The sequence below is a fragment of the Drosophila grimshawi genome, unplaced genomic scaffold (genome assembly GCF_018153295.1).
Source record: "Drosophila grimshawi isolate 15287-2541.00 unplaced genomic scaffold, ASM1815329v1 contig_44, whole genome shotgun sequence".
NCBI lineage: Eukaryota > Metazoa > Arthropoda > Insecta > Diptera > Drosophilidae > Drosophila > Drosophila grimshawi.
The window spans coordinates 8066911-8093977 of NW_025063240.1; the positions used below are offsets into that span (position 1 = coordinate 8066911).

General features: G+C 40.1%; 1 protein-coding gene across 2 annotated transcripts in view; it reads right to left on the reverse strand.

Moving 5' to 3' along the window:
- LOC6556953 (frizzled-2) overlaps window positions 1-27067 on the reverse strand; it is a 75217-nt gene that overhangs the window by 28727 nt on the left and 19423 nt on the right. Inside the window, exon 3 of one of the 2 annotated variants that reach the window (XM_032743489.2) lies at window positions 20292-20337. The gene's annotated coding sequence lies outside the window, so the exon portion shown is untranslated. Of the gene's footprint in view, window positions 1-2926; window positions 3938-20291; window positions 20338-27067 lie in introns of those variants that run through there. The other variant, XM_001984853.3, reaches the window with a different exon arrangement.

The following is a 27067-nucleotide window of genomic DNA, read 5'->3' on the forward strand; positions in this document are numbered from 1 at the left end:
GATTCAAATAGAAGATTCATTAAAGCATACCAATCAAGGTGAGCAAGTTTCAACATCTATAAAGTACTCAAGAGTTCTAAAATGTTACCAATCGCTAAAAGCACAATTTGCGCTGGCCTGCAAATGCAAATTAGCAATAAATAAACTACTCAAATTGTAGCAGATTAGTATGCACATTAGCGTCCAAGTGGCAGCTCCCCTTGCTGGAGTCACAACAAATGATAAGCAGGATGCCAAAATGACAACTTAACTTGGTGACAAGTCAACTTGTCTCAACTCTGGACTAACTGACTGACTGACGGACTGACTTAGTGAGTGACTGAGTGTCAAGGCGCTTGTCAATAAATGTTTTATATATTTGCAAAAAAACAAGAAAAAGAAATAAACTTCAATGAGATAATCCGCACAATTAAGCGGGAGACACCCAAAGGCAGAGGCAGAGTCACAATTTGTATGGTAGGGCCAAGAGAGTCGAGTCAGAGTCAAAGCAAAAGATCGACAATAAAAACAGCCAGCGAACAAAAACATAATTTATGATCGTTTGTGGCAGGTAGCAAGGAGGCAAGTTTGTTGTTAAATGATCACCTGTTCCTCGATTCCAATCCACAGGCCAAATGAAGGAGCGGCAGTCGAAATCTGCGGGCGGTAAAAGCAACGAGCAACCAAATACTACGGCAATGACAAAGTCAAAAGGAGAGTCTCGTCTGGCATTTGAGTGTTGCCACAGCATGGAGTCGCCCCAGCGCGTTTCTCGATCCTTGTTCACTCTGTGTGTGTGTGTGTGTGTGTGTGTGTGTGTATGTGACAGTGCGCAATATTTCGAATTGCAACGTGCGGGTTGCAAAAAAAGAAAAAAAAAACACACTGAAAACAAAACAAGAGAAAAATTCTGCGCCGCATGTTGTCCCATGTTGCTCGTTCAGGCAGCAGGCAGTCTCAGTCTGCGCCTTGCCCCTTGCCCCTTGTTTTATGTAAATTGATCTTTTTCTTGCGACTGGCCAACACCTTTTGGCCACTTCCTTTGCGCCGAGATGCTAACCTTGAGCGCGTCTGTCGTTAAATAAAAAAGAAAAGATAAACGCGACTGTTCTTTGTTTCATTTAACTGAAAGTTTAATGAAATCATTTTGTGTGCAACGTTCCTCTTGGTCAACCAATAATAAAAAAGAAGGAAAGAATTGTGTGCATTTGCCGTAAAAGTGAAATAAAATATTTAATGACAACGACACCGACACCGACAACGAGCAGATCGAGTCGAGCCGAGTCGAGTTGATCCTCACCAGACCTGTTGCAGGGAACATGGAAAAGGTGTCACGTTACGCATAATTTATGGCCACAAAAACTATAATTTTCCAAATGCCAACGACATGCAACGCAAACGGAGACCCGCATATCGCAAGACCATTTCCACCAGATCTCCAAGAAAAAACAAATAGTCGAAATAAAATAAAAAAAAAAACAACCTTTAAGCGTTTGAAAATCGTCGTCTGACATGCAATGGGTTATCTCGTTATCTCGATGTCGATCTCGATCTGCATCGAAGTCATCGGCTTGCTGGCAGATTAATGAGCAAAGACTGATTCAGGTAGTCTTCTTTCTCAGTCAACCTGTAGCTTTTCCTCAGTCTGCTTGCCAAAGTTATTTTTCTTCTTTTTTTTTTTTTTGGTTGGTTGGTTGGCCCCAATAATTCTGGGTTGTGGAGAGCAAGGTTTGTGGTGCAGTTATTGTTGTTGTTGTTGTTGTTGTACTAGTAGTTGTCTGGTAGCCAACTTTGACAACAAATAATGAAATAATGTTCATGGCAGCCACGCACAGAGATAAGATTTCAGTTCTCTTTTGACAGCAATATTGATTCGAACGAAAAACGAAAATGCTCGAAACAATAACAACAACAACAACAACCATCCATCAGACCAATAACAGCAACAACAATAACAACAAATTCATCGGTGACGCCGCCGCAATTTCTTATTTTTTTTTTACTTTTTTGTTTTATATATTTTTTTCACTCTTTGTTGGGTAAACAAAGCCCCATGGCACGTTGGAAAAACGAAACTAAACGGAATCGAAATGAAACGAAACGAAACGAAAGGTGAGTAACGGACAGCAGACAACCGACAGCAGACAGCCGGCATATTATTGTACCAGTGTAGGTAGGAAATCGAAATCAACAAAACTGGGCAGAGATAAGGCAACAGCTACCAAAAAAAAAAAAAAAAAGAAGAGAAGAAAATAGTTGTATATATACAACAACAAAAAAGAAAGAAATGAAAATATTAACGAATCAGAAATGTATAACTGTTGACCCCAAAGGCGAAAAAAGGGACTAAAATTACCGTAAAAAGAGTCAGTTCGATTCTCATCTCTCTCTCTCTCTCTCAATCTCTTCTCTTCTCTGCCCTTAAATATTTCATTTGATAAGCACATATTGCAAACAATTTATTTTGCAAAATATTTATGTGAAGCTGAGTCAATTTTTTAATTTTTATGATTAAACTAAACTACAAATTCTATAAAATTGTTTTTAAATTTAATTTCAAAGATTTGCTGATTGTAATTTTTATTTATTTATTTTGTAATGTAGACTTAATTCAGTCGAAACAGAAAACTTCTTTACAAAATATAAATTTAATTAAAAATTAATGCATCAAATTAGGTTAAATTTAAATATTAAAAATAACATTTCTTTTTATTTTGTTAGTGTGTCGACTAATTGAAGTCCATTTCTAATGCATAAATAAATATTTCAATCAGCAAATCCAATTTCACTTTACTCTGTCGCTTGTGAAATATTTGGCTGACACCTAGCAAATTATGTGGCCTAAACTGATTGACAGCCATTTGACTCTTGGCATTAACTTGGCTAAAAGATACATTTGTATCTTTTACGAGTAGTTGTGCAGGCATTTTCACTGCCAACAACATACCTGAGGATATTGCAGCTCTCTGATAATCCCGAACTGTGGTAATTAAAAAAAAAGCGCTGTGCTGTGCAACTGTCCAAGTGTTAATCCAATTTCACACACACACACATTGCTTCAGTTGCAGATACATTTAATGGCGTGTACTAGATACACACATACACACACACTCGCACACCCAGTTGGGGGCTGCTGTCTCGTCTTTGCAGTAATTTGACTTTATTTTTGGACAGATTTTTTAATTAAAATTTCATGTAGCGGCAGGCAGGCAGGCGAAATGTTGTTGAGATATCTACAACTCGACACAAATACACTCTCGAAAACAACACTCGGCCGCAATTTGGATAGGTGTCAGGCTCAAGTAGACAGGCGACAGCTCTGTGAGGGGGTTGTGTGGGGGTAGGGAGTCTCGCGTAGCGCCAAAAATCCAATTTCAGTTGACGCCTGTCGTCGTCATCGATCACAGATCACCCAACGACAACAACAGCAACAAGCGACAAATCTTGTTTTTTTTTTCTGTGTTACTTTTAACAATTTTTTTGTTGTATTTTTTTGTATTGTAGAGACACTCACACGCACATAGTTTGAGATACAATTTGTATTTTCATAACTCGTTTTGCCAGCAGCAACAGCAACAACAAAAACCACATCGAAGTCAGCGATGACTTCGACGCTTCTTGTTATGATGCCCACTTGGCTGGTTGCTTTATTAACTTCTTTTTAATTTATGACAGCCTTTTATTTGTTGTATATTTGTAATTTGTGGCTCGTTTATTATTACAATGGCAGCAGGCAGCATAACAAATTCATTTGTCGAGCATTTCTTTCGGGGCTTTCGCACAATAACACATATATCTTTGAGATAAGCTGTTCGTTCTTTTTTTTTGCTTAATTTGATTAATTGAAGTTTAGAAATCGCGCAATGTTTTGGTAAAAATCAACGCCAAATAATGCCAAAGAGCCGACAGAGCAAATGACGCGCACACAACCAAACGCTGCGATCGTCGAAAACGAACTGAGACAGCTAAGCGACGCGACGCCGCTTCTGCTGCTGTGCGACAAGAGAGCAAGCCCAGAGAGTTAGGGCGAGAGAGAGAAGCCCAGAGAGTTAGGGCGAGAGAGAGACAGCGCAACAATAACAAAGAGCGTAAGAAGCAAGTGTTCAATGCTCAATGCACCGTTTCCGTTGGTTTTTTAATTTTCTTATAAGTAGCATGCGATAAATGCTGGAAAACAGAATTGTGTTAATAATTCTACTGTGATTTGCAGTTTGTAGTTATGCTTTTAAATGAAAGATATTGAGTCCAAATATTATGGTAGTACTTATTGCTTAGTCATCATTTTGTAAAATAAAATAAATAAAACTAAAGAAATAATTGTATTTTGCACATCTGCTGCAGATTTTTTCAGAGTTGTCACAGTTAATTTTTAGGCATTTTTGTTTTTCACTCGATGAACTTGCATTTTGTCAACCCCCACATTTCACCTACTCTCTGTGCTGGTTCTCAGTGTTGACAAATCTGACTAGATTGACAGCTTTACTCACGTTACTCATGGCATGACCACATGTGCTGCATTTCGCAGCAACCCTCCCGCTTTCCCCCTGCACTTTGCTCTGACAGAGTTGCCTGGCATATTTTCAGGTTTTTCACTCTCCCCGGCTTGCTCAGTTTGCTGCGTGCTCTCTTCGTCGCTCTCTCTCTCTCTCTCACTCTCTCTCTGTGCCTGGCAATTTTCAAATGACAATTTTCCAGCGATAAAGGAACGTGCGTTCCTCCATGCAGCATGCACCCTGCTGACTGTCTGTCTGTCTGTCTGCTGCTGGTGGTGGCTGAGAGGCTGATTGTGGCACGTTTCGCATACAGGGTGCTCCTCTCTTCAAAATTGCACTCTCATTAACTGAGCCCGGGGACCTATCAGTGCATGATAATCACAAGAACTAAACCAAAAAAGGAAAAGAAAATAAAACACTGCTTTAATTGCAATTCCCTTCTCTCAGCACTGCTCATCACTGTTCACCTCGCTCAAATATTGCTAATGAGCGCACGTACCATGCTCGCTCTCTCGCTCTCTCGCTCTCTTTGGCTCTCTCTCTCTCTCTCTGTGGTGTTCGCGAACCGGTTTTTAGGTTTTTATCTGCTAAGGGTCTTGTTAAAAGTAATTCGTAACACGTTGTTACCAGATAACGCCGCCAAGCAGCGCAATGGGTCTCTGCCGTTGCGCTCCTAACGAGTTGTTGCTTTTGCTTCTCTGCTTCTTCATCATCCGTTGCTGGGCTTGTTAGCGTCGTTCGCTGCCGCTAAAAGAGCGATAAAAGAACCAATGGGCAGACTGAGACAGACAGACAGAGAGAGAGAGAGAGAGAGAGAGAGAGAGAGAGAGTGGAGCGGAAGAGCAGTCAAGATCAAGGCAGGTTTAATGGGCAGCAAGCAGCGAGCAAGCAAAACATTGGCGATCAAGGCTCACGTTTTGACTTTTGGCTTTCGGACGCTTCGTCGTCCGGTTCAATACACCCTGTGTAGCTGCAGGGTGCCCACAGCCCAGCCCAGCCCAGACCAGCCCAGACCAGACCAGCCCAAGAAGATCGTGCAACAGAACATGATTGCTGGTTGTGTACGAGCCGGTTTGGAGAACACCACATGTGGCAAGTTGTTGCTTTTACTGTTGTTATTGTTGTAGTTGGCTATGAGTGATTTTGTCTAGTTAGGGAGTCGGTTCGGGATGTTGCAGACATTTGCAAAAAAAAAAACCAAATTCTCATGTTTATATGCATTTCGATTGTCGCCAGCCAGAATCAAGCCAGCTTGCAGCATGCAGCATGCAGCAATCAAATCGTGCGCTTGGCCGCTAATGAACTTACAATGCTTTTGTTTGCTGTTCGGCGGAGTCGCCAGGCAAAAGATGTTAGTAACTTTTAGCCAACACACACCCACACACACACATACACGCACACACACACAAAGCTTGATCAGTGGAGTTGCAATGTGAAACATGAACTCAGCCCATGATTGAGCGTCGAAAACTTGGTTCGTGCCTCAATCAGTTTGGCCGTTGGGCAACCAACTCAGGACTGGCTCGGTTGATGTCGATGTTGGGTCGCCGCCCATGATCATGATCAACAAAACTAACAAGAGGTGTTGCTTCTGTCGTCGCAACCAACAACAACAACAGCAACAGCAACAATTTTGTATCTGGCTCGTCAGCAGACTCCACTGATCGTGATTTTACCGGGTGGCAGTTGTGGCACAAACACACATAGCGGAATGTACTCTGTCTGCCTCCTGCCTCCTTTTTTGTACTTTTTCGATGATGATCGTCGCCGGCCTGATTGTCTGCGCCTTGTTTGTTTCTCTCCTCGCGTCTTGTCTTGTTGCATCCATGGCCCTAAGGGGAATTCGCCTTAACTACTACTAGTCAACTGTTGGCAAAAAAAAGAGAAAAAAATTACAAAATTCCAGCAACAAGAACAACTTGCAACTGGCAACTGGCGCGCCAATGCGCCCGGCGTTCTGTCAATGCTCATTTAAGGCACCAGCCAAGAAACTAAACAGCTCACTTCACTGAAATCGGGACAGTCAGGCAGTCAGGTAGGCAGACAGACAGACCATGCCTTAGTTGCTGGGTGGTAGCTGCTGAGCTGCTCAGTTCAGCTGACAAATCAATTGAGCAGCTGTGGAGGACTCTTTAGTCCAGTCATGCCAATTGACAGTGGCTTACAAATGAGCCATCACTTTAAAGCTCATAAATTGCTGAGCCAGAATTAGGATCTCAAAGGAATTGAATTTAACAAAACAAAAAAAAAACCATCAATCTTTATTTGCTGCAGTGAGCAATGATTCAGATCGATCTTACTAACAAGATACAAAATTGTTGATCACATCAACAAGAGATAATCACCTGTTAGCTGTAGATGGGTAAACCATTTATTTGAGCAAGGGCACGAATTAAAAACAAATATTGTTAAAGAATCTTTCAGTTTTCTTTTGTTAGATTTATTTATATTTGATTTGATTTTTTTTCTTTTCGAAAAACCTAACATTTTTCGATTTATTTTAGTTTATATGGATGTATTTAACTTTGTGAAAATTGATAAAAATTAGTAAGATCTTTATTTTTCCCTTTTTGGTTTTTATGGAGTTTTTTTTATGGTATTTTTAATATTAATTTATTTTAATATTAAAAAAAAAATGGTTGAGATGGCAGAAAATGGGAAAAGATAGATATTCAAAGAGTTTCTTTTTGTAATAATTATTAAAACATCTATATTAAGAAAAACACTTGAGGTTTTCAAGAAATCCAATAGCGCAGTGTACAAAATGCTGACTCATCCCCTTGATGGTCGCCTTTGCAAATGAATATTTGCTTGCATAGATAAACGTAAAACTTATGTAATAAAAGCCATAACACCGATTCGCCTAGATAAGAACTTGTTATGTAGATGATCACGACCAAAAGTCAAAGATCAGCGATTTAATGAGCGCAAACTTTTAGTAAGATCGTAAAACTGATCAGGGCAACAGATTGCTGGGAACAGCGTCAAAGATCAGCTTAATAACGTCAGTATTTCAATTAATTGAGGCAATGCGAGGCATCAAATTAAATATAGCTAGGCATATCAATGTCATCTTGAACATATACATACATATTTGTCTATATATATTTATACATATTTGAAAGTATTACGCATTCTGATCGTGCCACTTGTGGTGCGTGTTTTGCTGATTTCGCAATCAGCATTCTGTCAGACAGACCAATTAATGCGCCACTACTACAAATCCCATTTTCCATAAATAAACATTACGATTTATGGCACTGCTGGCACTGGGCATTATTAAAATAACATATTCTTATTATTAACTGATTATCATTATCGCAAAACGTTCGAAAATACAACAAAATAATAATTGTCAATCACGCAAACATTATCAGAGACCAGCCATGAGCTATGGTCATTAAAAAAAAAAAAAACGAAACAAGAAAGAAATGCAACTCAAAAAATGCAGTCGGATCATATTAAACCATTAAAATAATTAAGATATAACAGCTCCCCCAGTAATGAGGGCAATAAACGAGACAAGGCGAGAGCCAACAAATAATTCACACCATTTTACCATTATTTTTTACAGAGAGCCAAGCAGAGCTAATTATGGTTATTCCGGAATCCGTATGGTTGGATGATCGGATGGGTAATTTACGTGGAATACGACCCGAGGTAGATAAACTTATGTCAGACCCCAAGTGCGATAACCCGCATAGATAAAACTGCGAGAGTAACTCAAACAATGTATATGTGTGTATATATATGATGACAATATTAAAATTTATTGCCTGCTAAATTGACACTCAGCGTGAGGGGCGCTCAACTTATTGGAAATGCCACGTTCCAAGTCTAATATACTTATGCAAACATGCACCCAGAAAAAAACCACACACACAAAGAGCTATGTACTCAATTCAGGCCCAGGCGTTTTAAAAATTGAATAAAATAAAATAAAATTCGAACATCATCGAGGAGAGCTGAAAGTTCATGCTTTAAAATCGATTATGCAATCCAGCAGTGGACTTGTTGAACTGAATCAGATTAAATATTATTCTTCTTAAATTGAGAACTTTAACGTTTTGAACACATATTTAAATAAATCAAAACTAAGACTGATTTATTTCTAATTAAGAATAACTGAGATTGAATATTTGCTAGGAATTCTATGCTGACTGCTGGGATTTTCTTTGAGTGAATATTAATAATGAATATCATAAAAATGCCAAAAATAATTTGTCTACCAGTTTTGTTCAAATCAGCAACGTAAATTATCACAATAATGTGAGTCCTTATTACGGTTGACTTGTAAGCACACACACATATATATATATATATATAAATAAATGTATAATATATATATATTAGTAAATTCACTTAGCCCAGTTCGGAATTCCAATTCATTTGGCAAAAAAAAATAAATAAAATGCGAAGCGCATGTAATGAAATGAAAAAACTTTGAGCAAATAGAAATGCTTGGCAGCAACTGTGCGGAACAATTGCAGGGCGGCAAACAATGTGCAACATGCACCCAGTCATGCCACATGTGGAAGGGCAGCGCAACTGCTGCTGCAAGCAGGGCAATGGCAAGTGTAGGGTGCGGCATGTGGAGAAATCAACCAACTGTAGCGGCCAAATCGAGCGACAACTCTGCTAAAGTTAAAGCCAAAGCCAAAACTAAAACTTTGCTAAACAGAAACTAGACGACAGCCGGAGCAGTTTCAGCGAAAAGGGATAGCGGTGGGTTAGGGGGTTTTGGGGTTAGGTCGTGGGGGCCGCAATGCAGTTACCAAATCAGATAGCAACAATAGAGCGCAGTCACAAGAAAGTCGCAATACAAGAGCAACGTCCAACTCTCCATTACAGACGGACCAGTTTATCGGTCTAAATCGAGCTATATATGCCAGTCGAAAATTATATAAATGGCACAAAACTTTCCACTCAATGCAAGTTCTACATTCCCGCTTCCCGCTTCCCCCCACCATTACTTTGCGAGGAGAGGGAGTTAAGCGCCGTGTTTTAACATTAACTCGAATTGTTTGCACTTTGCACTCAGTTGCTTGTCAGTTGTTTTTATCAAGTTGTTTGTCTGTTTTGTCGCCCATGCAAAAATACATAAAAGTACATCTAGAAGCACATATAGAAATACATATATATATATATATATATATATATGCAAGTATGTGATCAACATTTTATTCTCACATATTTTGTCGTTGGCTGTTTTGGCATGCGTTTTTCGATTCTGCAGCTCTTTCAACATAAACTATTTTTTCTTATTTTTTACAAAGTTTACAAATTGCGTGTGTGTTTTTTGTGGGTGCAAAAGTTTCTTACGCAAAAAAGACCGACAAAATTTTGCCATTTGATTGCTTTTTCATTGTTTTCAAATAGATGCAGCAGCTGGAGGTGTGTGGGTTATGCCAAGGTTTGGTAAATATTCGAGTGAAGTGCAACAATGCAAATCGATTAAAATCATATTTATGGTGTGTGTGTGTGTGTTTTGGGGAGTGGCAGCCACGGCTAAAGTTTTGCGAACTTTTCGATTTCGATCATCATTATAAAAATGTGTGTAACTCTTAAGGCGTGACTTCTGAGAGATTTATGTGTAAGAAAAGTGTTCTAGCTAAGAGTTAAATAGTCTCCAACTACTAACTTTCGATAACAAATTTTGCATCTATAACAAGCGAAGCTGTATAGAGATACATAATTAATTTCAATGCTATCTCACAAGATTTCAGCCTACTAAAGTCAGAGAATCGAAGCCAAGTAGGCAGCTGATTTTTTTAATCTTAAACCCTTTTAACATGGGTATAAGGGGTATATTGGTTTTATGCAAGAGTATGTAACAGACAGAAGGCAGCAGCTCTGAGCTCATAGAGACTATATATTCTTGATCAGGAATAACTGCTGAGTCGATATAGCCATGTCAGTCTGTTTGTTATTATGAAAATGGGGATCTCAGAGACTATAAGAGCTATAGACTTACAAATTTGAATATAGTTTTTCGTATACCTCACGCAGATAAAGATTATTTCATTTTATCAATAACTGCACTCGTTACGCAAATATCGATACATATCGATGTCCAATATGAGCAAATGACACAATTTTAAGTCTTCCAAATCTGTTATGTATGAATTGGACATATTATTGCGCAACTTGACTAATTTATAAGATAAGATAAGAAACATCAAATTTAGAGCTAATATTTATATTTTATATTAATCTTTTTACTATCAGGAGACGCAAAATATTTAACAGGGTATCTTATAGTCGCGCACAGTCGACTAAGGCATTTGGACTTGTTTTGTATAACATTTGCATTGGCATTTGCATTTGCGCAGCTGTTTCAGAAATTTCGAATTCCGTTAACACCTCTTCTGACCCTAACCGACATTTTAGTGCCTGTCGTCAAAGTTACGTCAAACAGATGCAGAGAGACAGAGAGAGAGATAGAGAGAGAGCAGAGAGGAAGCAAGATATGCACACACACTGACCTCAGGGCAGTCGAGGAACAATAATTGTGGGTTTCACAGGAAAAAGACAAACAATGAGAGAGAAAAGGTTAACCGGAATTCGGCAACCCAAACATCCTGTGCGATAGGCATTAGAAGTCGCAAAACGCGGTCAGCCGCCAGTAAATTGTCAAGGTCAGTCAAGGGCCGGTCGTAAAACAAGAGAACTCAACGCAACGAAGGGTTAAATAGTCAAATGACCTTTAGCGCCTATCGCCAGCCATAAAATGAGCTTTAAAATTGAGAAATCGAATATTGAAAAACCAACTTCGATGCGCACTTGAGCTCAATTTGGTTGGTCTTTGATTCTGATTCGGTTGCTGTTGTTGATGTTGATGTTGTTGTTGTTGTTGATGTTTCTTTTGCTTGCTCGTCGCAGCCTTCAATTTATTAACCTCAATATCAATTGTGGCGCATAAATCACGATAAAAGTAAATACGCGCTGTGCATATTTCACAAAAAAAAGAAAAAGAAAAAAAACTGAAACGAAACGAAAACCAAACCAAACGAAACGAATTCATTTGGACGCAGTTTGTGTTGAGCTCACAGGATGTAAAAAGGATTGTGCAGGCAGTGATTTTCAATTTAAAAAATTGCACGCAAAAGCGCCACAAATCAAAGGAATTGACTTTGCCACAGGCAGGCAGAGAGAGACAGAGAGAGAAAGAGAGAGAGGGAGAGAGATGGAGAGGCTTCTACAATAAATTTCAATCTAAAACTTAACTAAAGGCACAGCAGCTTCTGTTCAGTTGTTCAGTTGTTCTGTTTGGTTCAGTTGGGGCGTGAAGTTCCTCCAAAGTAGTTCTGCAAATGCAAAACAAGTGAAAAACAGCAGAAACTCTCCAGAAACAACCCCCTCTCCCTCTCCCTCTCGCCATCCCGCACCAACACCCTGCTCGCCCTTTGGTTGGCCCAATACACGCCGCAATAAATCTCAATTGAAATGCTTTTTGCTCTCGCAGCTCTTAGCACTGCCAGAGAAATTCACTTCAGCTTCAATGGACTGCAATGGCATGCTGTGATGTTAACTTTGATGCGTTCAAAAGAAATCAATGGCAAATAGTTCATACAGCAAGTTCAAATGCCCAAGCATAGGGCATATGCAACGCACAAGATACCCCTTTTTACAACAATTAAATGTGAAAGAATATTGGAGTTCTTTAGGTTACCGGTTACCGTATAAAAAATGAAATATTAAAAGTTGTCTACTCTCTCTACAAAATTTATTGCAATTTATATATAATCTATCTATTGAACCGTTCTCCAAATTTTGAATCAGGGTTTGCAATTAAACTTTTCATAAATGTAGAAAATATAAAAATTAATTGAATTATGTTCATTTGTTTCTGCTTTCAAGAGTTTATTATATTTAATATATTTTTCATTAATTTAGAAAGGTTTACGAAGCAATTAACATTAGTTATTGGAAACTTTATAGATTTTAGAGCACATTTTCTTAGTCATATTCTTAGTTTAGTCAAAACAAAGACCAAGATAAGTCCCTATAGTCTTTGGTCTAATATACCCCATTGGTGGCTGGCTAAAACGTTTAGGGGGCGCGCCTGTCGAACACTTTGAGCAATTGACGGTATTTATAATTAATAAATGCTCAGAGAGAGGGAGAGAGAGAGGGAGAGAGCAGGGAGAGAGCAGGGAGAGAGCAGGGAGAGAGTAAGGAGAGGCGGCTGATTAGTGCGCCTGAACGGCAATGACAAAGCAATCAAAACACTTGGCAAAAGCATCCACAGTGGCCAATTAAAATGCACAAAACCTGACGAGGCGCCCTGTATCGACCATAAAAGCCAACTGCTCGCACACACTCAGCATGCAAGCCCAAAGAGATACGAGTGTGTGTGTGTGTGTGTGTGTGAGTGTGTGTGTGTTTGAGGCAATCACACCAAATAAATCATTCAATGCATTTGCACAAGTTTTCAGTCGGCCATTTTGGGTAGCAAGAACAACAACAACAACAACAACAACAATAGCAAATGCAATTGAATTCAGGGAATGAAAGGATTGTGGCAAAGTTTCCATTGCGAATTATTCATGTGGCTGGAGCTGTTTCGTGGGGTCGGGGACGGTTTTGTGGTTGAGTGGCAGCAGTGCAAGTAGATATGCCGGGCGGCTTATCTGTCATCAACCGCACACACACAGTTTAGTGGCTGCAAAGGAAATTACACGACTCCACTTGACGCAAAATGGCCACCGGAAGTTTGGGGGTCGATGGTGAGAGATTAACGATACCCAGCTAAATTGAAGGTGTCGAAAATGTGTGCATAAAGTGCTGCGAGCTAATGCGTAATGAGCAAATATTTGATTTAACTGGCGAAACCGAAGCGAACACATTTTTGCTTTGTGTACTTTGTGGAGTTTGGGCAGCTTAATAATGAGGCTTGAAATTGCTCAATTGTGTGCAGCACAAAGAAAAAACTGTGACGAATGCAGTTCCAAAAAAAAAAAACAAAAATCAAAATCAAAATAAAAGAAAAGAAATGAAACTAAAGCGTGTTAAAACGCTGAAACGCATTCAAACATTCTGTTCTTTGTCTCTGTCTGGCAGCTGTGAAAATCCAATTTCCAGGACGCGTAAGCGGATGCAGTCCCTGACATTAGCGCAGAAACCAAACGCGTCACAAAGGAAAATGCAGCGTACACACATCAAATCGACGATGAGGATGCAGGTCACACACACACACACACACACACACCAACACACACAAGTATTAGATGGTACTGTGCCGGGTCAGACAGGTCACGACAGTCGTCGTCATTAGAGCTCGTTGACAGACATGGATGTGACATTGCGTCTGAGTCTGAGTCTGCGTCTGCGGTTGGTCCTGCACCCTATCCGTCCGTCCCTCCGTTTGTGTCTCACGGTTCCATTGAAATTTGCTCGGTGTTTAGACAATATTATGGACCGTTTTCGGAACTGTTGACAAATTGCCCGCTATTTTCTAATCAATTTAGACGATTTAGCCGCACAGTTCAATAAACCCACAGTTGCCTGTCATTTCATGTCTGACGGCGATGAGGAAAACTTTTTCTATTTCGAAAATTGGCCAAAAACGTACAAATAATTTGTAGAAAAATGTGCAGAAACACGCCACGTCAAAAACGAAGGCGCATTTACCTTCAAAATGCAGCACGCACACACACACACACACACAGTAAATGGGGGGAAAAGCTACAATTTTTATTAAATTTTCCTTGGCGCTTATGCAGTTTTTTTTCATACTGCAAATCATGCATTAAGTGGGGGAGCGAGGCAGCAAACCGCAGTGTCAGCCGTCAAAACTTGTCAATTTTCCATATAGTTAAGCAATTTCGCATGCTATAATATGCAATGGGTTGTTGGAGGCAGGGAGGGGAAAGTTGGAAAAGTACTTGCAGCATGATGCATGCAGCTGATTTGGCATGTGATTTATGGGAAATTTATTAAATGTTTGATATGCAGTTGTGTGGAGCATTTTAAGAGCGAAAAGTTGATAAAAACTATATAATAAAGTTATAAGCAAAAGTAGTTTAATTAATTAAAATATAACGATTATATTTTGTTGAATATACAGAAAATGTCAGACTGTGTGTATATAGCAAAGAGATAACTGACATCAATATCGAGTAAGCAATTGAATAAATTGAGAACGAAATTGTTAAAATTGACAGAGCTGATATGCGGATTTATGATATGTATTCATGCTCTACAGTTATTGACAAGCCACAACGACAGATATGTCATTCATGGTGAGACTTGCAACAGAGTCTCTCAAATAACAAGCGGCAACCAAAGGGGGCACAACCTAATCTTAATCTAAGCGTCAGCAGACACCACAAAATGTGCTCTGTATGTGTATTTGTGTTGTATGACTGTAGTTGCAACTGTGATATAAATTGTTTGATAGCGCAACCTGGCGACACCCAACAACAACAACAACGATAACAATAAACAGCACCCGTGCAAACATAAAGCGGCAGCAACTCAAATAAATCGTTGAAAATCGAAAGAAATGCGCCATAAAACACAGAGGGGGAAAAAACGCGTTGACAGTTTTAGGCAAGCTGTCGATCAAAAGCAAAGAGCCAGCGATTGGTTTAGGGCATGGTTTCAACAACAGTAACAACAACAACAATAGCAACAACAACAACAGCAACAACAACTGCAATTCACACCTTGCCGGGGCGGACCCGGTTGTAAAACGCGCACAATCAGTGCTTCTAATCTAGAAAAATCAACAAAAGAATTGAACTGAAGTGAATTGGAGTCAGGCAGCAGCAGTTCCCTGCCACAGCAACGAGTCTCGGCCACAAAAGCAGTTGCAATTGAAATCATAAAATATGACATGATTATAAATGAAATAGCGATAGAGCAAACCAGAGTTTATGGAATGTTGCTCGTTGTCCATTGATGGATCAATTCAGCTCAAATTTGTCAAGGAATAAATCGAAAAGATGCTTTAAGGAATATGAGAGAACTGTGTATTAAGTAAGGAAAGCTATTGATGTAGATTTAGTTATAAAAGGATGATTGATCTGAGATGAAGAAATAACTGGAATATGAAGCAAAGCTAATAATAAAACAAATGTAAGACTCATTTAAGATGAAAATTAGTCGACTGTTCGAGTGATTCACTACAAAAGAGTTGAAAAAAAAAAAAACAAATCAAATTCACTAAGTACATTTGCTATATTTGTGCCGCAAATCCGTCATATTCCATATATGTCTTATCAAGCGCATAGAAGCGACATTATCAACAGCAATGATATACAGCTGAGCAATTTATGACCACATTCAGCAGAGCATACAGCACACAGTACACTGAGAAATGTTTTATGTGGAATGAAATTGAATAGCAAAACTAATAAAGTGCAATTGCAAACTGGTCGCTGGGACCACCAAGGTAAACGACGCCAGATACGTACTCGTGATACTTTGTACGAGTATTTTTGTATTTACATTTAGTGGCAGAGATACAAGCCAGACAACGCACATAAATCAATGCACACTCGAAAGATAGGCCAGCCCAGGCCAGGAGGCGGCAGGAGGAGGGTGGTGGCTAAGGCTGTCGTCGGCATTTGCAGTTGCAGTTGTGTTCAGTTTTGGCTAACGGTTATCTCGGACAACGGAGGGGTTGAGTAATCGACGGGTTCTCGTAGCCGAGGCCCCAATCGTTGATAACGAGCAATGGGCTCTGGAGCGCCTCGTTGACTACTAAAAGCACTGAAATGAATTTTAAATATTTTATCGATGCGCTGCGTGACTCACTTGAAAACGGAGAGACAGACAAACGACAACAACAACAACAACAGCAACGACAACGGAGACGTCGACGTTGAATTAGACGTTGACTATAATGCCCGGTGGACAGTCACATCCATATTCACATATTGACAACGCTCCGCTCGCATTCTCATCAAATGTAAGCCAAGCTCACCGCAGACATGCAGTCAAATTCCAAACGGAAAGCTACCCAAAAATACTACCAATATATTTGTATGTAATGGCAATAACTATATGTGAGTCACGTACACGAGCAGAGCATGTAAATGACTTGGGTGACAAAGCAGACTGAGGCAACAACCCTCTCCTCTCACCTCCACTCCCCTTCTCGACCTTGTCAGCAGTCAGAGCTTGTCACATTGTCTCAAAGCACAGCACAGATGGAATTAGTAGGAAGGAGATTCTTCGTTGTTTTTTTTTTCATTTTTTTTTTTGGCTTTCCTTGCGCATTCGTGACACGCGCCAAAACACAAATTTTTCGATTTATGCAATTGAGGAAATGGTTGAACAGACTCAACTCGGAGATTGCTTTTCCACACACACTCTCCTACCCTCACCCTCCGTATCTGTCTAGCTTCGTGTCTAATGCAGCCGACCGAGCCATAATCGTTTTGTGGTAAATGCGAAATTAATAATTAAGTAGGCGGCAACTTTTGTCAAAAGGATGTGTAGTAAAGTTATTGCAATTGCCACAGAACCGGATACAAAATGTGAATCATTTGAATGGAAGTTGAGTTTAATAAACTTGTATAAATATATTGGAAATATCTGAAACGTCTTCATAATTATGCTTTGAGACTATACAGTAAATCTTAATGCTTATGACTTTGATGAGCTTTTATTATTAACAGAGTTTCACTTGGACACGATGATGAGGCCAAATTCGAAGGCTGATTACTGGAATAAGGCTGCAACTGCGCTTAGGCATCAACTTCAAGTAGATCTCATATTTTATCTTATTTGATTTAGTATTTAGCTAGAATATTCAGTGGTCTTCAAGCGTATTACTTGGTCATATCAATAAATTGAGACTAGAATTTATGAGTTGAATATTTAATATGAACTCTTTCAACTGTTGCCATTTTGTAAGCCAACGAATTAACATTTTATAAGTTCAAAGCTACGCAGTCAGTTAAGAATTACAAAATTGCAAATTGGCATCAACTAATGCAGTCGTTTGTATAAAGACTGGCGAACGCTGGTCAAATTTATAATACCCTCTGCAAGGGTACGCAAATATATTCATTATAACAATTCAAAAATAAATTAATAAACTGATGTCCAGCTCAGTCATATAAAGCAAATCTGTCTAATGGTTATATAACTCTTTCAACTGAACACTTCAGCAGTGTGTGTGTGTGTTGGCCAACCCCATTTGGAACCCACACGCGTTGAGGAATTTATTATGTGGCTGCGATGTCTCATAACTTAAGATACGACATTTGTATCTGTATCTTTCTTTTGTATCTGCTTGCAGGCAATGCATGCATGCATATGTGTGTGTGTGTGTATCTGTGGCAATGTCACAGATTGCTCATGTTTGGGTAACTTGAGAACGCGGTCCAGGCATTTATTTCATTAGCACGCAAAAGTCAGCAAAGGGGTTGGAGGAGAAGGAGAACGAGAGAAACAGCGTCGCCACAGACGACAAACGATGATAATCATTAAAAAGCAAGAAATGCGTATAAGAATAATCATCGTAATCATTGGCTGGGTGCAAGCTGACTCAAAGCGGGGACTCCAACTCAAGCCAGGCGATGCCCGGCGTGTGATAATCCAAGCGACATGCGCCCCAAACATCCAATCCCCGTCTGGATGCCAACGAGTGGCATCCTCGAGTGCTCGACTGCTGGGTGACAGAGCGTTTGTAATTTATTTAACTGCATTTTTGTGGATTCGATTTCCAAGGAGGCACCAACAAATTTGTGTACGCACCACAGACACTGTATGCGTGTGTGTGTGTGTGTGTGTGTGCTGTGTGTGTGTAGATGGTAAAGATACGCGCCCATTGGAGAAGCAACAAGATGCTGGTGCCTCGTACTCGGTATCATGTTCGCTGCAGGTAAAGATGCCTGGCAAATGATAAACAGGCATTCATATAGCCAGACAGACCTGAGAGCCGAGTGTGTGTATTCTATATCCTTTTGTGTGCGTGTGTGTGTGTGTGGCAGTTGTACAAGGCAAATATAAATATTTATGTGGAAACAGCAGGCGTTTTGTCAAAATATTTGTGTAAGTCGGAAGGTGACGGCGCTACATGGAGCGATAGAGAGCGAACCAGACACGCATTCAGCCAAACACAAATCTTTGGTTTGATTTTCTTACAAATTGTTTACAAAACAATACACAAAAAAATAACTGAAAATTATTTGTTTTGTATTTATGTTGAGCTGCAGCAGCAGCAGCAGCCGCATCACAGATTAATATTAAGTCATTCGGGTAAAGAGTTTCCTTCATGTCTGAGTTGCGCCTAAGCCAGTTGATCCGCATGCAGATGCCCCTGGCTCGAATTCTCGTTCTGGCCATGACAGTCGTCGCCTCGCCACGAAAAGGGGGTTAGCATGAAAAATTGTAGGGCTTATGAGGTAACGAGCGCCTTGACATTAGCAGCGCTTAATCCTTTCGCCTGTCATGCGACAGGACTTCGCTTCGTCTATTCTCTTCTGCCACTCCCCTACACGCTGCCTGCCTGCTGCTCTGCTCCAGCTGTCTTTTTTCGTTATGCTCTTCAAACGTGGCGAATTCATTTTTTTTTGTAGAGTATGCTTGAAAGTCCCATAATAAATTGTTAATTTTTTATATGTACTTTGGTTTTTATACATAAGAATCAATCGAGTTTATGTGGAGCGTTGCGATTATTTTATTTAATTTTTTTAAGTGATCTCTTTTTATAATTTAAATATGTTAAAAATTTAATTGTAGAAGAAGTTGTAATTGTACAAAATGAGAATATAAGTCAAATAGAAAAAAACTGCGCTAGAAATTTAACCGAATTTTACACATAGAAGCAATGTATTTTATATAGTGCCTATATCCTTTTTATTATTATATTTTATACATATATATATATAATATATTTCTATTTTTATCGCAGATTTATATCACTTCATTTAAAAGGACGCTTTTATATATTGTGTGTATCTAAAAAGCGCACCTGCTAGTCGCATATGACTTTGGGCTCCTCTTTAATGACTATATGCTTTAACATTTCTTTTTATTTTTTATTTATTTTTTTGGGTTGCCGCTTTGCGGTCGACTTGCCGCATTATCCTATTTTATTTACTGCTAATGTTGCGCTTTGCCGTCTAAATCGCATTTGCAGTGATTTTTTTTCTCGACTTGGCAACAATAACAACAACAACAACAGCATAAAACACATCATTAATTTAATATGAAGTAAACTGAAAAGAGAGAACGAGTTCAACAGAGAGAGAGAGAGAGAGAGGGAGAGAGGGAGAGAGGGAGAGTGAGTGGAATAAGTTGAGTAGTGGGAGATATCAAACGAGGCAAAAGTCAAAGGACTTAAGTAGGAGCAGCAACAACAACTAGATGAAAAACAACAGCAAAGCACAAAAATTAATTTAGCTTAATTCGTCCACGAAACTTAAGTTGGAGCGTGCCGAGGGAGTCAAGTTGGGGCTAATGGAGTGGGACTACCAGCAAAAACAACAACAACAGCAACAATAACAACAACTTGAAGTGAGCAGCTGAGTAGCTGGAAAGATTCAGCATACAGCACATGACTCTTGTTTGGGGGGCTCTCGGCAAGGAATCCTTTAATCCCATTGCTGCCAGTTTAATTATGTAGTTTATTAGGCGGAAATGAAAAAGCGAAAGCCAAAAGCGGAAACGGAAACCAAACGAAGCAGCCAACCCGGTCGTCTATACAAAAATATATACATATACATTTAAATACATATATATATATATATATACACAAATATATATATACATATTAGAAACCGGCCACTCAAGTGGAACTACCACTTTGCATAGACTGCTCGGCTGGCTGCAAAAAAAAGGTTAAGAAAGGTTACTTACCGTTTTTTGGTAGCTGCACTTAATAAACCAGACAAAAGTCAGAGCACTGCAAAAAGAGAGACAGAGAAAATGAAAGAGACAAGAAGCGAACATTAGAATAAAAGCAAATTACAACACGAAAACTAGAGGCTAAAAAAAGAAGAAGAAAACAAAAAGGTTAAAGGCTGGCATTGTTTCAAGGCTGAGTGCCTGATATTTATAGTGAGCGTGCAGCATTGAAAATTTGTTGACTCGATTCAAGCTATTTACTTGGCTTCTTTTCGTTTTTTTTTTAGCCTTTTTCTAGCTGGTGTTGGTGCTACGTGCGGCAGCTGCAATTTTCCAGTTTTTGGCCTCGAGTTTTCGTAAATTGCCTCACAATCAGCATAAATTTTGTCTGGGCCTCCCAAATTAGGCGGCATAGTTGCCGGGGCGTGCCAAGGTAGTCCTAGAAACCAAAACAAGTCCAAAGCACCGGCCATCTATTCAGATTGAAAGGCACAAATTTGTGCTAATGAGTTTTGAAAAGGGATTTGTTGTTGCTCGCTGCTGCAGCACAGCACAGCACAGCACAGCCAAAGCCTCGTTTGTTCGACCTGCTTAATGTTTGCTGAGAGAGAGATAGAGAGTGCCTCCCAGCCTCCAAGTCTCCCAGCCAGCCAATCTGCTCATTTGCAACTTGCTACTTGCTCGGCCAGCTAAGCAGGTCAGTGTTTAGCTCACCTGCTGCCCCCCATCCCTTCCCAGCCAACATAATCCACCTTCTACTCAGCTTGGCTAGTCACGTGTGGCAATTGCTGCCCCGGCTCGGTTCGACTATCCTATTGGTAATTGAGTTAAACTTTTGTGCTCCTAAGTAGGCCATGCCACTGGCTTCACTGAGCTGTAAGCCAGCGATTGCATCACAAGATGATGATGTTCCATCGCTTCTCTACTCGTTGGAAAGTTTTAAAACATCCGCACACACACACACACACTATACTCACACAATTGAAAGTGTAAGCCATATAGAACGTGACAAAGTGTGATATATACACAAACCTATCTAAATATCGACTAAGCTCTGTGTTTATGCGTGCATCAAATTCGTGATTTTATACTTGGGCGAAGTAGTCTTTGACATGCCCCTTGACATATTTTTAGTTACATAATTAAAGTAAAACCAATTATTTTATAATTCATAAATTTAGGAGTGAAATATAAGGCCAAATATGGCAACCTAATTTTATTTATAATTTATATTTACGAAGAAAATGATGAAAATTTAAATTATTTACTTCCAGTTACATTTATGTTTGCACTGCAATTTATTGCCATCTATTCAAATATGTCATAGCAAAAATATCTATAAACATAATATTTATTTGATGATAGGCAATAAAAAAGCAAATGCCAGCTAACAACAACACTAATAAACATTGTAAGCTATTCAAATTCTAATAGTTTTCTGAGTAGCTTTCGACGATTTTGTTTTTAGTATTTCATGTGACAAATTCATGTGAAACATGCCCACATAAACATCAAGTTTTTGATAGTCCAAATATGGCAAGTGCCATTATTGCCATGGTGTATGGTTGTTGCAATGGGAACTGTTGCAGCCAGCCTGCAGGGCCTTAGTGTTGGAGAGTGCCAAAAGCACTAGACACTCGAATACAAAGGAAAGTGCATTTCCATTTGCGAACGGATCGAGAACGGGTGGCTGGGTGGACAGGCCGGGTCGGGACGGGTGGTCCAGAATTCAAATACTAAACCCGACCAATTCAGCCAGCAAGCAGGCGCACTTCAAATGTTATTGAAATATTTATAAGTTAGACACCAGGCGGACACACACACACACCCACACTCCAACGCACACACACACACACATACAGTTTTACAGTAGTGGAACCTCAACACTTACAGCAATCAAATGCACACAATAAAACATTTTCAATAACTCTTTCGACGCTGCAGCAATGCCATTAAGCAGTCGGAGTTCCGCTCGATTCCTGCAACAGCACCGTGCCTTGCCGCACCGCTTCAATTTGCCACACCGTTGCCATGCACATATTTTGGGGGCACCTCTATGCCGCTGAGCTCGTAACTGCACTTGAATCTCGCACTCTGTTTGTTGTCTGTCTGTATGTTTGTTGCTGCTGTTGCTGCTGTTGCAGTTGTTGTTGCTTGTGCCCCACTGTGCAAAAGCACACGGGCCTCCCAACGTGCACGGTTGCACTGTGCAATGTCAATGGATTAGACTAGATGAGAGTGAGAGAGAGAGTGAGAGTGAGAGAGAGAGTGTGTGTGAGAGAGAGGGGGTGTGCGTGTGTGCAACTCAAGTGGCTATCAATCGTTGCCCTTGCCGTTTTCAGTTTGGGTTTTTATTTAGTTTGTGTTTTTTTTTTTCTGTTGGTTTCCTTTTTATTTTTTTGTTATTTTGTTCTTTTTTTTTTGTGCCCACGTGTTGATGGAATTATTTGCAGTTCGAACTATTTTCATTTTTTGTTTCTATCCGTTGGTTTTTCAAGTTTATATAGTTAGCTGCAGTCGGCGGCATTCGGGTTACATATATGAATATAGACGAGCGTTTGATTGCTTTCAAAACATTGGCAACCGTTGGAGTTTCAAGTACTCTGCTTTCTATGTGTTCTATTTTCTTTTTTTTTTTGCGTTCTCGTTTTTGTCTGCTAAATTACTAACGAGTTTTTCACAGTTTGGGCCGCAAAATAAATGCAAGTCACGTAGCGAGCGGCACGGGATGAAAGCGCTCCACAATGCCAGCAAGGACATTGTCAACACAAAAGCCGCCGCCGCCGACTGTCCGTCCGTTCGTCCCTCGTCCTTCCCTGCTGTTATCCTTGCTGCCACTTCCACTAGATCCTGTGTCTCTGTCTTGGGCATCGTCACTCAGCGGCACTGTTTGTTTGTCAACATTCCGAGCCCTTCACACGAAAAAATACAAAAAAAAAAAAAGGAACGCCAAACCCCCTCAATACAAATTGCGCAAATCCTTTTAAAGGCAAAGCAGCAGTCGGCGCTCTACGCGCTTTTCACACCACCCCCGCTCCCCAGAAACCCACCCAGTGGCATCTCTCTCTCACTTAGTCTATTTGTGACTCTGTCACTCTGTGCACGTTTAAATACGCAAACAGCCGACGAGGCTACGTGCTTGGAAAATAATTTAAAAGCTCAAAAGGTGAGCAAAGCAGCGAGCATAGGCACGTTCTAACAACAACAAACAACACACAACTCACAACATGCTCCAAACAACAAAATGGCGTAAAAAATCCGACAACGGCGCTGCCTGCTTCTGCTTCTTCTTCTACTTTTTTTTTTTTGATTTTTGTTTTTTGTTTTCTTGTGTGCTGCGGTGTTTGTTTTAAAAATTTATGAAAATTTGTTTTTCCCCAAAGCAGGCACACGCACAAACACACACACACACACACACACACAAACACACACACACACACACATCAAAAGGCAAAAGACGCAGTGCAATCGGCAGCTGGCAAATCAACCGAACAATTTGCATTTTCAATTTGCAACAACAAACAACATTGATAGCATAGTGGCAGTCAATTCAGTTGCCGGCTCAAACTGCGACCTAACGAAGCAATAATCAATTATCAATAAATTTAACGCAAGCTTCAGGATGTCCTCCTGCCCCCGGTAGAAGCACATAAAGTGCGCCTGGAGAGTGGCAGGCAGGCGCTGATTAAGGATGTGATGCGGCAAGCTCCTCTCGACTTTTATCTGCCACACAGCCCGACAATCGCTGTGCTTATGAGCTGCCGCAATTGCTACAGTTGCCAGTTGCCACGCCCCCGCCTTTGCAGTCATTGCTTTCACGCCCATTCGGCGCTTTAATGACATTTTAAGCACACACACAGACGCAGACAGAGAGCGACGCATTTGTGTTTATGCGTGGCAAAAAGTTATGTTTGAGATTTCAGCAAAGTTTAATCATAAAACAAGCATTGAATTGCTCAACTCAAATGATATGTGAATAAGTTTTATTGAGCATAATTCCAATTAACTTAAAAACTTTCTGAAAATTGGAAGCATTTTCATGTTAAGCTCTAGGCAAAAGTTTGTGTTGCTTTATGTTTAACAATTCCGAAATTTGAATTGGTGCTTAGAATTTAAATTTAGCCATCAGAGAGAACAGAGTACAATTTTCAATTTGGTAGTAAAGAAATAATCGCATATTTCAGCTTTTACCAATTAAGAGAACAGGCAGAGAAAGTTAACAAAGAGCAAACATTTCTTCCGTAAGAAACACATTTAAATTCTTCTGAAGCTTCTCGTCTCATTTAACGACTAAATTTGAAGTGATTCACATATTGCATCTGCACGATTATAGAATATTTTATGCATACGTATTCTTTAATTATTGAATGAATCTCGTTTGTAGAATCATTTATGTATTTAATGACTAAATGAAAATGATGACAAATCGAATCTTCCTAATTCCAAATTCTGAAAACATTTATGCATATTTTTAACCAAATGGAAATGATTCACATTTTTACATTTCTACTCTTTAAATGATTCAAATTTTTTTTTTTCCAAACAAATATCAAAGTTTGGTAGCTCTGCAGCTTGAGTAGTTTGGTGTTATTGTGATAAACGTTTACGCATAAACGCAATCAGGCAGTGACAAGAGCACCTTAACACCTTGCAGTCGCCTTCAGCAGATAGCAGCAGCAGCAGCAGATGGCTCTCAGCACTCAGCGACTTGCTGGCCTGCTGTTTCATCCTTGAATGCATTTTGGCGGCACTTGCTTTTACAGTGCTCTGTGCTATGTGCTCTGCTGACTGCGCCAGTGTCTTGGATCTTTTGCAAATTACTTTGCAAAAATAAAGCGACAGTTGCCCTTTCCATCGCTTGCAGCATCCATAAGATATGCACAAACAGGCGGGCCAGGAGCAAGGAGCTGGGTGCGAGGAGCTGGCAGCGAGCAGCTTGGAACTCGGAGTTCGGCGTCAGGACCAAGTTGGAGCATTTGCCTACCTCGTTGCATACACACGCAAGGATATCATTTGACGGCGGCGTTGTTGCAGTCATTGCCACAGTCAGCCAAGTGTTTGCTGTTTGCCATCGCCCGCTGGCATTTGAGAAATGGCGTCCCGCATGCAGCTTCTTGATAAACCCCCAATGCGGTGCGGTGGGCGGTGGGGTGGGGCAGGGTGTTGCATATCCTGGCTTCATTTCTCAGCTGTCTGCGGCTCGCTGCCTGTTCGCTGCCAACAGGACTGACGACGGGTACAGGCAAAACAGCAACGTAATCACCTTTTGCAATTAATTTAAGTGGATTTAGTGTGCAATGGTTTTGCGTATTTGCCACTCCCGCTCTCTCTCTCTCTCTCTCTCTCTCTCTCTTTCTCTCTCTCTCTCTCTCTGTCTCCCTGTCTCTGCTTGCTGAAAAATGGCTGACTAAAGGTGTTGATGAGTTGTTTTTTGTTGCAGCGCTCCTGGCAAATGACTTTGACTCGAGCGTTGCAAAGAGGGAATTTGCCAGGATGCCGGCTGGATGATTATTACGGTGGCCGGGCTTAGATTAGACATTTGCAAAACTTCAACTGTGGCAGCACTGTTCACTTCTTTTTTTTTATCCAACTTTACGCTAGATTACCAAAGAGGAATTTAAATACATTTCCGCTGCATTTGCGAAAAACGTTCAGGTGGATTTTCGATTTAAATGGCATGCTCCACATTTGCATCTTTTGGCAGCTGCCACTGTCCAAATAAATATCTTACGTATTACCCAACAGCTTTATAGCACAATATTTGTATTCCATATCAGATATATACATATATATAAATTGAAGCGTGCTCTCTTGCTTGTCGTATTTGTTTATTTTGAAGTTCATGGCTTGGCTTGCATTTCCAGGGAAACTACAGCTAATGCCACTGCCACTGTGAAACTCTTCCCAGCTGCTGCTCGGTTGCATTTGATTTATTTACTTGACCCGTTCGACTTTGTGTTGTCTTTGACGTTGGCATTGTTGTTATTATTACCATGTCGAGTTGTCTGGCATTCTTCTGCCGTTGCTGCTGTTTTTTTTCTTTCTTATGTACAGTAAAAATTCACATAGTTTATATTGACTGGAAAGTAAATACAAATAAATAAACAAATTGCTGTTGCGCATACGACGCGTTGTCTCCGCTTGCTGCAGTTAATTTGTCGAGCCCACGTTTGCCAGGCCTGGGTCCCAACTTCATTACACTTTGGGGGCTGTGTTTATCTTAAAAGTTTACACTGCATTTTCACAACGGCATTTTCGTAGAAGTTTTCAATTGTTGCATGAAGTGCACATTGAGTCGGTATACTACTCATTATGCCCCATAGAGGTGGAGAGATCAAGCTTCCTCGTCTTACTAGTTATCCATTTGCCTGTTAATCATTATTTGAATTTTGTATTTTTTTTTCCTCATTTTTTTCATACAGAGTGAAGTGCGTTAGGAGCTGTGGGGTCCAGTGTAAGGGGTCCGTCCCTCCTTGTTTACATAGCCGGCGTCTCTTGCGCTCATTACGAATGCAGTCGCAGATTGCAGCTCTAAACGAAATTTACATAAATTTTGATGAGCTCTTCTCGGTAAACGTGAAACGAAATGAGAAAAATGTGCAGTTGCCTCTGGGCCATGACTGTTTCATTTTTTATGCTAAACTTGAGTAAACAGAAAAAAAAAAGAGCTCCAACAACAACAACAGCATCAACGGAACCAGCACCAACTCTAGTGACTGACGAACTAATGAGTTGTGCCACTCGACTCCATCCAAACCCACCAACTGCTTCCCAATCTTGGTGCTCAC